Raw genomic sequence first — 13,529 nt, 5'->3', positions numbered from 1 at the left:
GACGGGGACAGTTCCTGTATGGCTCTGGACGGGGACAGTTACAGTATGGCTCTGGACGGGGACAGTTACAGTATGGCTCTTGACGGGGACAGTTCCAGTATGGCTCTGGGCTGGGACAGTTACGTTATGGCTCTGGACGGGGACAGTTACAGTATGGCTCTGGACGGGGACAGTTACAGTATGGCTCTGGACGGGGACTGTTACAGTATGGCTCTGGACGGGGACAGTTCCAGTATGGCTCTGGACGGGGACAGTTACAGTATGGCTCTGGACGGGGACAGTTACAGTATGGCTCTGGACGGGGACAGTTCCAGTATGGCTCTGGGCGGGGACAGTTACGTTATGGCTCTGGACGGGGACAGTTACAGTATGGCTCTGGACGGGGACTGTTACAGTATGGCTCTAGACGGGGACAGTTACAGTATGGCTCTGGACGGGGACAGTTACAGTATGGCTCTGGACGGGGACAGTTACAGTATGGCTCTGGACGGGGACAGTTACGTTATGGCTCTGGACGGGGAAGGGGACAGTTACGTTATGGCTCTGGACGGGGACGGGGACAGTTACGGTATGGCTCTGGACGGGGACAGTTACAGTATGGCTCTGGACGGGGACTGTTACAGTATGGCTCTGGACGTGGACTGTTACAGTATGGCTCTGGACGGGGACAGTTACAGTATGGCTCTGGACGGGGACAGTTACAGTATGGCTCTGGACGGGGACAGTTACGTTATGGCTCTGGACGGGGACAGTTACGTTATGGCTCTGGACGGGGACAGTTAGGTTATGGCTCTGGACGGGGACGGGGACTGTTACAGTATGGCTCTGGACGGGGACAGTTACAGTATGGCTCTGAACGGGGACAGTTACGTTATGGCTCTGGACGGGGACGGGGACAGTTACAGTATGGCTCTGGACGGGGACAGTTACAGTATGGCTCTGGACGGGGACGGGGACTGTTACAGTATGGCTCTGGAAGGGGACAGTTACAGTATGGCTCTGGACAGGGACGGGAATGTTACAGTATGGCTCTGGACGGGGACAGTTACAGTATGGCTCTGGACGGGGACAGTTACAGTATGGCTCTGGACGGGGACAGTTACAGTATGGCTCTGGACGGGGACAGTTACAGTATGGCTCTGGACGGGGACAGTTACAGTATGGCTCTGGACGGGGACTGTTACAGTATGGTTCTGGACGGGGACAGTTCCAGTATGGCTCTGGACGGGGACAGTTACAGTATGGCTCTGGACGGGGACAGTTACAGTATGGCTCTGGACGGGGACAGTTACAGTATGGCTCTGGGCGGGGACAGTTAAAGTATGGCTCTGGACGGGGACAGTTACAGTATGGCTCTGGACGGGGACAGTTACAATATGGCTCTGGACGGGGACAGTTACAGTATGGCTCTGGACGGGGACAGTTACAGTATGGCTCTGGACGGGGACAGTTACAGTATGGCTCTGGACGGGGACAGTTACGTTATGGCTCTGTACGGGGACAGTTACAGTATGGCTCTGGACGGGGACTGTTATAGTATGGCTCTAGACGGGGACAGTTACAGTATGGCTTTGGACGGGGACAGTTACAGTATGGCTCTGGACGGGGACAGTTACAGTATGGCTCTGGACGGGGACAGTTACGTTATGGCTCTGAACGGGGACAGTTACGTTATGGCTCTGGACGGGGACGGGGACAGTTACGGTATGGCTCTGGACGGGGACAGTTACAGTATGGCTCTGGACGGGGACTGTTACAGTATGGCTCTGGACGGGGACTGTTACAGTATGGCTCTGGACGGGGACAGTTACAGTATGGCTCTGGACGGGGACAGTTACAGTATGGCTCTGGACGGGGACAGTTACAGTATGGCTCTGGACGGGGACAGTTACGTTATGGCTCTGGACGGGGACAGTTACGTTTTGGCTCTGGACGGGGACAGTATGGCTCTGGACGGGGACAGTTACAGTATGGCTCTGGACGGGGACAGTTACGTTATGGCTCTGGACGGGGACGGGGACTGTTACAGTATGGCTCTGGACGGGGACAGTTACAGTATGGCTCTGAACGGGGACAGTTACGTTATGGCTCTGGACGGGGACTGTTCCAGTATGGCTCTGGACGGGGACAGTTACAGTATGGCTCTGGACGGGGACGGGGACTGTTACAGTATGGCTCTGGACGGGGACTGTTACAGTATGGCTCTGGACGGGGACAGTTACAGTATGGCTCTGGACGGGGACAGTTACAGTATGGCTCTGGACGGGGACTGTTACAGTATGGCTCTGGACGGGGACAATTACGTTATGGCTCTGGACGGGGAGAGTTACGTTATGGCTCTGGACGGGGACAGTTACAGTATGGCTCTGGACGGGGACGGGGACTGTTACAGTATGGCTCTGGAAGGGGACAGTTACAGTATGGCTCTGGACGGGGACGGGACTGTTACAGTATGGCTCTGGACGGGGACGGGGACTGTTACAGTATGGCTCTGGAAGGGGACAGTTACAGTATGGCTCTGGACGGGGACGGGACTGTTACAGTATGGCTCTGGAAGGGGACAGTTACAGTATGGCTCTGGACGGGGACTGTTACAGTATGGCTCTGGACGGGGAGTTACAGTATGGCTCTGGACGGGGACTGTTACAGTATGGCTCTGGATGGGGACAGTTCCAGTATGGCTCTGGACGGGGACAGTTACAGTATGGCTCTGGACGGGGACAGTTACAGTATGGCTCTGGACGGGGACAGTTACAGTATGGCTCTGGACGGGGACAGTTCCAGTATGGCTCTGGACGGGGACAGTTAAAGTATGGCTCTGGACGGGGACAGTTACAGTATGGCTCTGGACGGGGACAGTTACAGTATGGCTCTGGACGGGGACAGTTACAGTATGGCTCTGGACGGGGACAGTTACAGTATGGCTCTGGACGGGGACAGTTACAGTATGGCTCTGGACGGGGACAGTTACGTTATGGCTCTGGACGGGGACAGTTACAGTATGGCTCTGGACGGGGACTGTTACAGTATGGCTCTAGACGGGGACAGTTACAGTATGGCTCTGGACGGGGACAGTTACAGTATGGCTCTGGACGGGGACAGTTACAGTATGGCTCTGGACGGGGACAGTTACAGTATGGCTCTGGACGGGGACAGTTACGTTATGGCTCTGGACGGGGACAGTTACGTTTTGGCTCTGGACGGGGACAGTATGGCTCTGGACGGGGACAGTTACAGTATGGCTCTGGACGGGGACAGTTACGTTATGGCTCTGGACGGGGACGGGGACTGTTACAGTATGGCTCTGGACGGGGACAGTTACAGTATGGCTCTGAACGGGGACAGTTACGTTATGGCTCTGGACGGGGACTGTTCCAGTATGGCTCTGGACGGGGACAGTTACAGTATGGCTCTGGACGGGGACGGGGACTGTTACAGTATGGCTCTGGACGGGGACTGTTACAGTATGGCTCTGGACGGGGACAGTTACAGTATGGCTCTGGACGGGGACAGTTACAGTATGGCTCTGGACGGGGACTGTTACAGTATGGCTCTGGACGGGGACAATTACGTTATGGCTCTGGACGGGGAGAGTTACGTTATGGCTCTGGACGGGGACAGTTACAGTATGGCTCTGGACGGGGACGGGGACTGTTACAGTATGGCTCTGGAAGGGGACAGTTACAGTATGGCTCTGGACGGGGACGGGACTGTTACAGTATGGCTCTGGACGGGGACGGGGACTGTTACAGTATGGCTCTGGAAGGGGACAGTTACAGTATGGCTCTGGACGGGGACGGGACTGTTACAGTATGGCTCTGGAAGGGGACAGTTACAGTATGGCTCTGGACGGGGACTGTTACAGTATGGCTCTGGACGGGGACAGTTACAGTATGGCTCTGGACGGGGACTGTTACAGTATGGCTCTGGATGGGGACAGTTCCAGTATGGCTCTGGACGGGGACAGTTACAGTATGGCTCTGGACGGGGACAGTTACAGTATGGCTCTGGACGGGGACAGTTACAGTATGGCTCTGGACGGGGACAGTTCCAGTATGGCTCTGGACGGGGACAGTTAAAGTATGGCTCTGGACGGGGACAGTTACAGTATGGCTCTGGACGGGGACAGTTACAGTATGGCTCTGGACGGGGACAGTTACAGTATGGCTCTGGACGGGGACAGTTACAGTATGGCTCTGGACGGGGACAGTTACAGTATGGCTCTGGACGGGGACAGTTACGTTATGGCTCTGGACGGGGACAGTTACAGTATGGCTCTGGACGGGGACTGTTACAGTATGGCTCTAGACGGGGACAGTTACAGTATGGCTCTGGACGGGGACAGTTACAGTATGGCTCTGGACGGGGACAGTTACAGTATGGCTCTGGACGGGGACAGTTACGTTATGGCTCTGGACGAGGACAGTTACGTTATGGCTCTGGACGGGGAAGGGGACAGTTACGTTATGGCTCTGGACGGGGACGGGGACAGTTACGGTATGGCTCTGGACGGGGACAGTTACAGTATGGCTCTGGACGGGGACTGTTACAGTATGGCTCTGGACGTGGACTGTTACAGTATGGCTCTGGACGGGGACAGTTACAGTATGGCTCTGGACGGGGACAGTTACAGTATGGCTCTGGACGGGGACAGTTACAGTATGGCTCTGGACGGGGACAGTTACAGTATGGCTCTGTACGGGGACAGTTACAGTATGGCTCTGTACGGGGACAGTTACAGTATGGCTCTGGACGGGGACAGTTACAGTATGGCTCTGTACGCGGACAGTTACAGTATGGCTCTGGACGGGGACAGTTACAGTATGGTTCTGGACGGGGACAGTTACAGTATGGCTCTGGACGGGGACAGTTACAGTATGGCTCTGGACGGGGACAGTTACAGTATGGCTCTGGACGGGGACAGTTACAGTATGGCTCTGGACGGGGACTGTTACAGTATGGCTCTGGACGGGGACAGTTACAGTATGGCTCTGGACGGGGACAGTTACAGTATGGCTCTGTACGGGGACAGTTACAGTATGGCTCTGGACGGGGACAGTTACAGTATGGCTCTGGACGGGGACAGTTACAGTATGGCTCTGGACGGGGACAGTTACAGTTTGGCTCTGGACGGGGACAGTTACAGTATGGCTCTGGACGGGGACAGTTACAGTATGGCTCTGTACGGGGACAGTTACAGTATGGCTCTGGACGGGGACAGTTACAGTATGGCTCTGTACGGGGACAGTTACAGTATGGCTCTGTACGGGGACAGTTACAGTATGGCTCTGGACGGGGACAGTTACAGTATGGCTCTGGACGGGGACAGTTACAGTATGGCTCTGGACAGGGACAGTTACAGTATGGCTCTAGACGGGGACAGTTACAGAATGGCTCTGGACGGGGACAGTTACATTATAGGTGGGTGCTACAGAATGGCTCTGGACGGGGACAGTTACAACTATTGGCAAACTGTGTGACATTTGGGTGACAGAGTGACATTTTGATTGCACAAAAATTCTCTTTAAATGATCTTAATACCAATTGTACGTGGATGGAACACCTGTGTGTGTATTAGTATGCACATAAATGTATTGTGAGCCTGTGTTGTTGTCGAGTGAGTCAACATACAGGACAGCAAAAACATTCTCTAGTACGCACACACACTCACACACACACATGCAAACACACAAGCATGCACACACACACATATACACGTATACACATACACACATACCACACATACACAGAGAGGCAGAGAGAGGTCTCTGTACAGGATGAGCATGACATAGAGGGTCTGTCTGGACCTCAGTGTTTCAGCGTTCCCATCAGAGCTACAGCTAACAGCTAGCCACGGCTCAGAGCTGCCTGGGAGGCTTTAGCCTCTTCCTCAAGCACACTCACATATACACCTACCACACACCACACACAAGCCAATACGATTGCATAAGTACATGCACAAATGTGTATGTCAATGATCATATACACATGCACACCAGTGACACACATATGCACACAGACACACAAACTCTCTCACACGAAAGAACCCGGGTTGAGCTTGTACAGTATTTCTCTCCAGATGAGTAAGACAGACAGTAGTTTAATATAAATGAGTAACACGTATATGCTAAACTCTAGTGTAGCAAGCCAAGAATAACGTCTCCGTGTGTTGCACCTGGGTCGTTCCATGTCATTTCAGCAAGCCATGACACCCTCCATCTCAGGTTGTTCTGAAATGGTTTCTGCAGTTAGAAACATATAGGATTAGAATTCCTGCAACATTATTTTGTTGAAATATGATTTGATCTCTGAGATATTAAGCTAATTGATTGCACCCAAATTGGGCATTTTACTTTAAAAGATTCATATAATATTCAATAAATATAGTACCCAACATCTGATTTGGACTAAACTTGTTTGTACCAATGGGAAAGACATGAGGAATCCATTGAAAATAGTCAAAAGCCACCCACAGACCCATGTTCTATTTTTTTTTATAATTATTTTTTATTGAACCTTTATTTAACTAGGCAAGTCAGTTAAGAACAAATTATTGTTTACAATGACGGCCTACCCCGGCCAAACCCGGACAATTGTGCTCCTTGATTCAGCCTGGATTCGAACCAGGGACTGTAGTGACGCCTCTTGCACGGAGATATAGTGCCTTTGACCGCTGCATACCTCGGAAGCATGTGATGTATGTACAGTATGTAATGTATTTCCAGTGAATTTGGTGATGGTTATTTTCCCCTCTTCAGAGAAATTAGTAATTGAAGTTGTTAGGTTTATGTCCCATTATACATCCTGATATTACCAAGTTCTGACCACTAGACGGTGCTGTTCCTGCTATTTGGTGTCTTACTCATTTTGTTACATTACAGCCTTATTCTTAAATGGATTAAATTGTTTTGTTACTCATCAATCCACACAGAATAGCCCATAATGACAAAGCAAAAACAGGTTTTCATGAATGTTTGCTAATTTATTAAAAAACAAACAGAAATATGACATTTACTTAAGTATTCAGACCCTTTACTTAGTACTTTGTTGAAGAACTGAGTAGACATTTCAGAACAATCAGAGATTGTTGTGCTTTTTAAGGTGGAACGACCCACCTGCACCTTGGCTCACGTTGTGTACTGTAAAGAGGTTCTGTTTAGTATGCATATGGTGGTAAAGTGTGTGTGTGTTTGTATATGTGTGTGTGTATGCGTGTTTTTAGTATGCGTATGCCGGGGTCTCTTCCTAACCAATTGTCACAGGGATTTAAGCGTCAAGAACAAATTTCCTCCCTCGTGACTGACAGAGCAGTTCACAAAAAGCACCAGATTAAATAGTTTAAACTTTCCAAAAACACTCAACAGTTTTAAATCTTTTCCCTGTGGCAACAGATCCACAGTGGAATGCTGAGGTTGAAAGATACGCTTTAGGGCATGTTTCAAACCCTGTGGAGAGGGAGAGGGGGTGAGCGATGGAGAAACAGAAAGAGGGGGAAGGTAGTGGAAGAAGGATGGAGAGAGGAAAGGAAGAAAAGAGTAGAGAGAGAGAAAGAGAGAGAGAGAGCGAGAGAGAATAAGAGAGAGAGAGACGCAGAAAGAGAGAGAGAGAGAGAGAGAGAGAGAGACGCAGAGAGAGAGAGAGAGACGCAGAGAGAGAGAGAGAGAGACGCAGCGAGAGAGAGAGAGAGAGAGAGAGACAGAGACAGCGAGAGAGAGAAAAGGGAATGGAACCTGATCTCTCTCAGCTGGGCTGGAATAACACACCTCCACCCAGTGGCAATCTGAGTCTGTCAGGGGTGAGGGAGTCCTGACACACGCACTCCCACGCAGACACACACAGATGCACACACGCACGCATGCAAGCACGCACACAGTATTTTGTCAGTGTATCTGGGGTGCGAGCAGCTTTTGACTAACACAGCATCTTTGGATCCACAATGAAACATTGTGACTAAAAGGAACCAGCTACTGTATTTTAAAGGTCATCCTTGGACTTATGAGACCCCATTCATTGTTAAAATGTCCAGTGGATAGTCAAATGGAAATGTTTATTTTTTTTATGTGGATTTCACGTGTGATATTTCAAATCCAGTAGTATTATGTGTCCATGACAATTTTCCATCACTGACAATAAAGTTCATTTGAGCTTATCTCTCTCTCAACATTATATTCACAGTGAAAATTACAAAAACGAATGGCAGACTCTAATCCTCGTTTGGGGGGGAAGTGTTCCACAGGAATAACTTTGTAAAATGTAAATATAAAGATTATTTATTCACCAAATTATGTAAAAAATGTCAACATATTACTTTCATATAAATGTTTAATTAAAATGTTGAGTTACTGCTGGCCAAGCTACAGTGTATGTTAGCTTATCGGATGTGATGGCTAGCTAGTAGGCAATCTAGTAGGCAGTTTTCAGCTGTTCAGGGATGAACAACCAAACAAACTAATCATAAAATCAGCAGTGTCTGTCACGTTCGTGAGGAGAGACGGACCAAGGCGCAGCAAATGATGAGTTCCACATATTTATTAGAAAGTGAAACTTAGCAAAACAAAACAATAAATCAAATAAACTAACAACGAAACGTGGTGCACATGCACAAAACACAAAATAATATCCCACAAATGCAGGTGGGGAAACAACCTACCTAAATGTGATCCCCAATCAGAGGCAACGATAAACAGCTGCTTCTAATTGGGTACCATAACAGAACCCACATAGAAATATCTATACTAGATCACACCCTAGTCACACCCTGACCTACTACACCATAGAGAAACAATGGCTCTCTATGGTCAGGGCGTGACAGTGTGAATTGTGAATACCCAGACAGTTCCTTAATCCTGAATTGGTGAACTTGTTAGCCAGCTAATGACAAATGTAGCAAATTTGCACATTAACAAAGGTAGTTGTGGTTCTCAGTAACTTGAACCAGCACTGAAATTTAAACGGTGGTTCATTTCTCCCCCCTTTATGTTTCTGCTCTATTCTCCTCAGGTGGAAGTACATCCCATCACCCAAACAGATGTAAAAAACATGCAGTGCATTCAGAAAATATTCAGACCACTTGACTTTTTACATTTTGTTACGTTACAGCCTTATGCTAAAATGGATTACATTGTTTTCCCCCCCTCATCAATCTACACACAATACCCCATAATGACAAAGCAAAACAACTTTTGGAAAACCCCCCAGAAATACAACATTTACATAAGTATTCAGACCCTTTACTCAGTACTTTGTTGAAGCACCTTTGGCAGCGATTACAGCCCGGCGTCTTGTTGGGTATGACACACCTCTATTCTGCTCTGACGGAGGCGTCGCTGCACAGCTATTTACAGGTCTCTCCAGAGATGTTTGATTGGGTTCAAGTCCAGGCTCTGCCTCAAGGACATTCAGAGACTTGTCCCGTAGCCACTCCTGCGTTGTCTTGGCTGTGTGCTTAGGGTCATTGTCCTGTTGGAAGGATAACTTTTGTCCCAGTCTGAGGTCCTGAGCTCTCAGGAGCAGATTTTCATCAAGAATCTCTCTGTACTTTGCTCCTTTCATCATTCCCTCGATCCTGACTAGTCTCCTAGTCCCTGCCGCTGAAAAACATCCCCACAGCATGATGCTGCCACCATGCTTCACCATAGGGATGGTGTCAGGTGTCCGCCAAATATGATGCTTGGCATTCAGGCCAAAGACTTCAATCTTGGTTTCATCAGAGCAGAGAATTTTGTTTCTCATGGTCTGAGTCCTTTAGGTGCCTTCTGACAAATTCCAAGTGGGCTGTCATGTGGCTTTTACTGAGGAGTGGCTTCCATCTGGCCACTCTACCATAAAGGGCTGATTGGTGGAGTGCTGCAGAGATGGTTGTCCTTCTGGAAGTTTCTCCCATCTCCACAGAGGAACTCTGGAGCTCTGTCAGAGTGACCATCAGGTTCTTGGTCACATCCCTGACCAAGGCCCTTCTCCCCCGATTGCTCAGTGTGGCCAACTCCAGGAAGAGTCTTGATTGTTCCAAACTTCTTCAATTTGAGAATGGAGGCCACTTTGTTCTTGGGGACTTTCAACGCTGCAGAAATATTTTGGTACCCTTCCGCAGATCTGTGCCTCTACACAATCCTGTCTCAAAGCTCTACAAACAATTCCTTCGGGCCTCATGGCTTAGTTTTTGCTGTGACATGCACTGCCAACTGTGGGACCTTATATAGAGAGCTGTGTGCCTTTCCAAATCATGTCCAATCAATTGAATTTATCACAGGTGTACTCCAATCAAGTTGTAGAAACATCTCAAGGAAAATCATTTGAAAAAAGATGCACCTGAGCTCAGTTTAGTCTCATAGCAAAGGTTCTGAATACTTATGTAAATAAGGTATTTCTGTTTTTTATTTTTAATACATTTGCAAACATTTCTCAAAACCTGTTTTGGTTTGTCATTATGGGGTATTGTGTGTAGATTTATGAATACTCCATTTTAGAATAAGGTTGCAACGTAACAAAATGTGGAAAAAGTCAATGGGTCAGAATACTTTCCAAATGCACTGTATGTTATTCTCTATCATGCAGAATTGACTGCTCATTGTAACATATGAAACTCATTCTAAAATACAGACATGAGGGATTTCTGCCCTAGGGTACTGCACTGTGTGCACATTTTTATACCTGCCCAGCACAAACACTGTGTTCAACTATTCATGGTCTACAATTTAGACCACAGTTAGTTGAATGAGGTGTTAGTGAAGGGCTGGAACAAAAACCTGTAAACTCCTGTCCTGTGTATAAAAACCTGTAAACTCCTGTCCTGTGTATAAAAACCTGTAAACTCCTGTCCTGTGTATAAAAAGCCTGTGGCTGTCATGACAATTTCCCTCATGTACTGAACAAGCTTTTGTTTCCTTGATGGCCCTCACTTGGGGATGCTAAAATGTTTATTATATTCTACTGCGCCATTTACTTGTTCGTAGTCTTATCTTTTATTATTTCTTATTATTGCTGCATTGTCAAGAAGGACCATGTGTATCCTGTACATACGACTAATAAAACTTGACTTATTTTGTACAATAGACTGTGTTCTAAGCATGGGCTGTAAACAGAAGTATCTAGCTAGGAGAAAAGCTAGCTTTGTTGACGCAGGCTGGGTGATGATGCAAAAAAGTGCATCATCACGGTATCAAAATTAGTGATGGTCATTCCGACTCTTTTCAGTGAGCAGGCTTGTTCGGCTCAGCTCAACAAAAAGAGACATCTCTTTTGGCTCCCAAACGGCTATTTAAAAAAATATGTTTAGCATTTTTTCAAGTCAAACAGTTTGCGATAGTTTGACTATGATTGGTGTTAAAACAATTCTAATTAAATTATTAAATTAAATCATACTCTACATTAACCACAATGTATGTAAAAATGCATGTTTTTTTAATGAAAAAGAATGCTATTAAACATTTGCATTAAAAATCAAACTTTTTAATGTACAGTTGAAGTGGGTAGTTTACATACACTTAGGTTGGAGTGATTAAAACTTGTTTTTCAACCTCTCCACAAATTTCTTGTTAACAAACCATAGTTTTGGCAAGTCGGTTAGGACATCTACTTTGTGCATGACACAAATTATTTTTCCAACAATTTATTTACGCACAGATTATATCACTTATAATTCACTGTATCACAATTCTAGTGGGTCAGAAGTTTACATACACTAAGTTGACTTTAAACAGCTTGGAACATTTCAGAAAAAGATGGCTTTAGAAGCTTCTGATAGGCTAATTTACATAATTTGAGTCAATTGGAGGTGTACCTGTGGATGTATTTCAAGGCCTACCTTCAAACTCAGTGCCTCTTTGCTTGTCATCATGGGAAAATCAAAAGAAATCAGCCAATACCTATAAAAAAAAAAAATTGTTGACCTCCACAAGTCTGGTTCATCATTGGGAGCAATTTCCAAACGCCTGAAGGTACCACATTCATCTGTACAAACAATAGTACGCAAGTATAAACACCATGGGACCACACAGCTGTCATACCGCTCATGAAGCAGACGCGTTCGGTCTCCTAGAGATGAACATACGTTGGTGTGAAAAGTGCAAATCAATCCCATAACAACAGCAAAGGACCTTGTGAAGATGCTGGAGGAAACAGGTACAAAAGTATCTATATCCACAGTAAAACTAGTCCTATACTGACATAACCTGAAAGGCCGCTCAGCAAGGAAGAAGCCACTGCTCCAAAACCGCCATAAAAAAAGCCAGACTACGGTTTGCAACTGCACATGGGGACAAAGATCGTACTTTTTGGAGAAATGTCCTCTGGTCTGATGAAACAAAAATATAACTGTTTGGCCATAATGACCATGGTTATATTTGGAGGAAAAAGGGGGAGGCTTAGAAGCCGAAGAACACCATCCCAACCTTGAAGCACGGGCGTGGCAGCATCATGTTGTGGCGGTGCTTTGCTGCAGGAGGGACTGGTGCACTTCTCAAAATAGATGGCATCATGAGGATGGAAAATTATGTGGATATATTGAAGCAACATCTCAAGACATCAGTCAGAAAGTTGAACTTGGTCGCAAATGGGTCATCCAAATAGACAATAACCCCAAGCATACTTCCAACGTTGTGGCATAATGGCTTAAGGACAACAAAGTCAAGGTATTGGAGTGGCCATCACAAAGCACTGACCTCAATCCTATAGAATATTTATGGGCAGAACTGAAAAAGCGTGTGCGAGCAAGGAGGCCTACAAACCTGACTCAGATACACTAGCTCTGTTAGGAGGAATGGGACAAAATTCACCCAACTTGTTGTGGGAAGCTTCTGGAAGGCTACCCAAAACAATTTAAAGGCAATGCTACCAAATACTAATTGAGTGTATGTAAACTTCTGACCCACTGGGAATGTGATGAAAGAAATAAAAGCTGAAAAAAATCATTCTCTCAACTATTATTCTGACATTTCACATTCTTAAAATAGAGTGCTGATCCTAACTGACCTAAGACAGGGAATTTTTACAAGGATTAAATGTAAGGAATTGTGAAAAACGGAGTTTAAATGTATTTGGCTAAGGTGTATGTAAACTTCTGACTTCAACTGTATATAAACAAAGTGCATATGAATCTAACCATTCAAAACTAATACAATCTGGACAGCATAATAGAATATTGCACCATATCAAAGATAAATAAATAACAATGTGCAAAACTGCAGCATCCCACTTAAAACATTAAACTGGTCCCTCTTTTCTCTCTCTTCTTTATTGCCATGTTATAACCAGCAGCACACAGCAATGCTGACCAGATTTTGATTATATGAGAGATTTGCATTCAGAAATGCAAGCTTCCTCACTTTTGAGGGGCTGATGCGGTTTCTTCTCTCAGTAATTATTTGTCCCATTTTCTAGAAGACCCTCTCAGAGGGAACGGATGTGGCCACTATGCAGAGTCTCCCTGTCATGCCTTTAGTAAGCCGTGGGTAGACAGAGGCCTGATTTATCCACCAGCTCAGAGGGGCTCCTCCAAATAGGATCGGACCTCCATTATGGCATCTGCTAAG

This window comes from Oncorhynchus mykiss, chromosome 7 (assembly GCF_013265735.2).
Source record: "Oncorhynchus mykiss isolate Arlee chromosome 7, USDA_OmykA_1.1, whole genome shotgun sequence".
NCBI classification, from domain to species: Eukaryota; Metazoa; Chordata; class Actinopteri; order Salmoniformes; family Salmonidae; genus Oncorhynchus; species Oncorhynchus mykiss.
The sequence above is the reverse complement of the archived record's forward strand: the minus strand, read 5'-3'. Positions refer to the sequence as shown.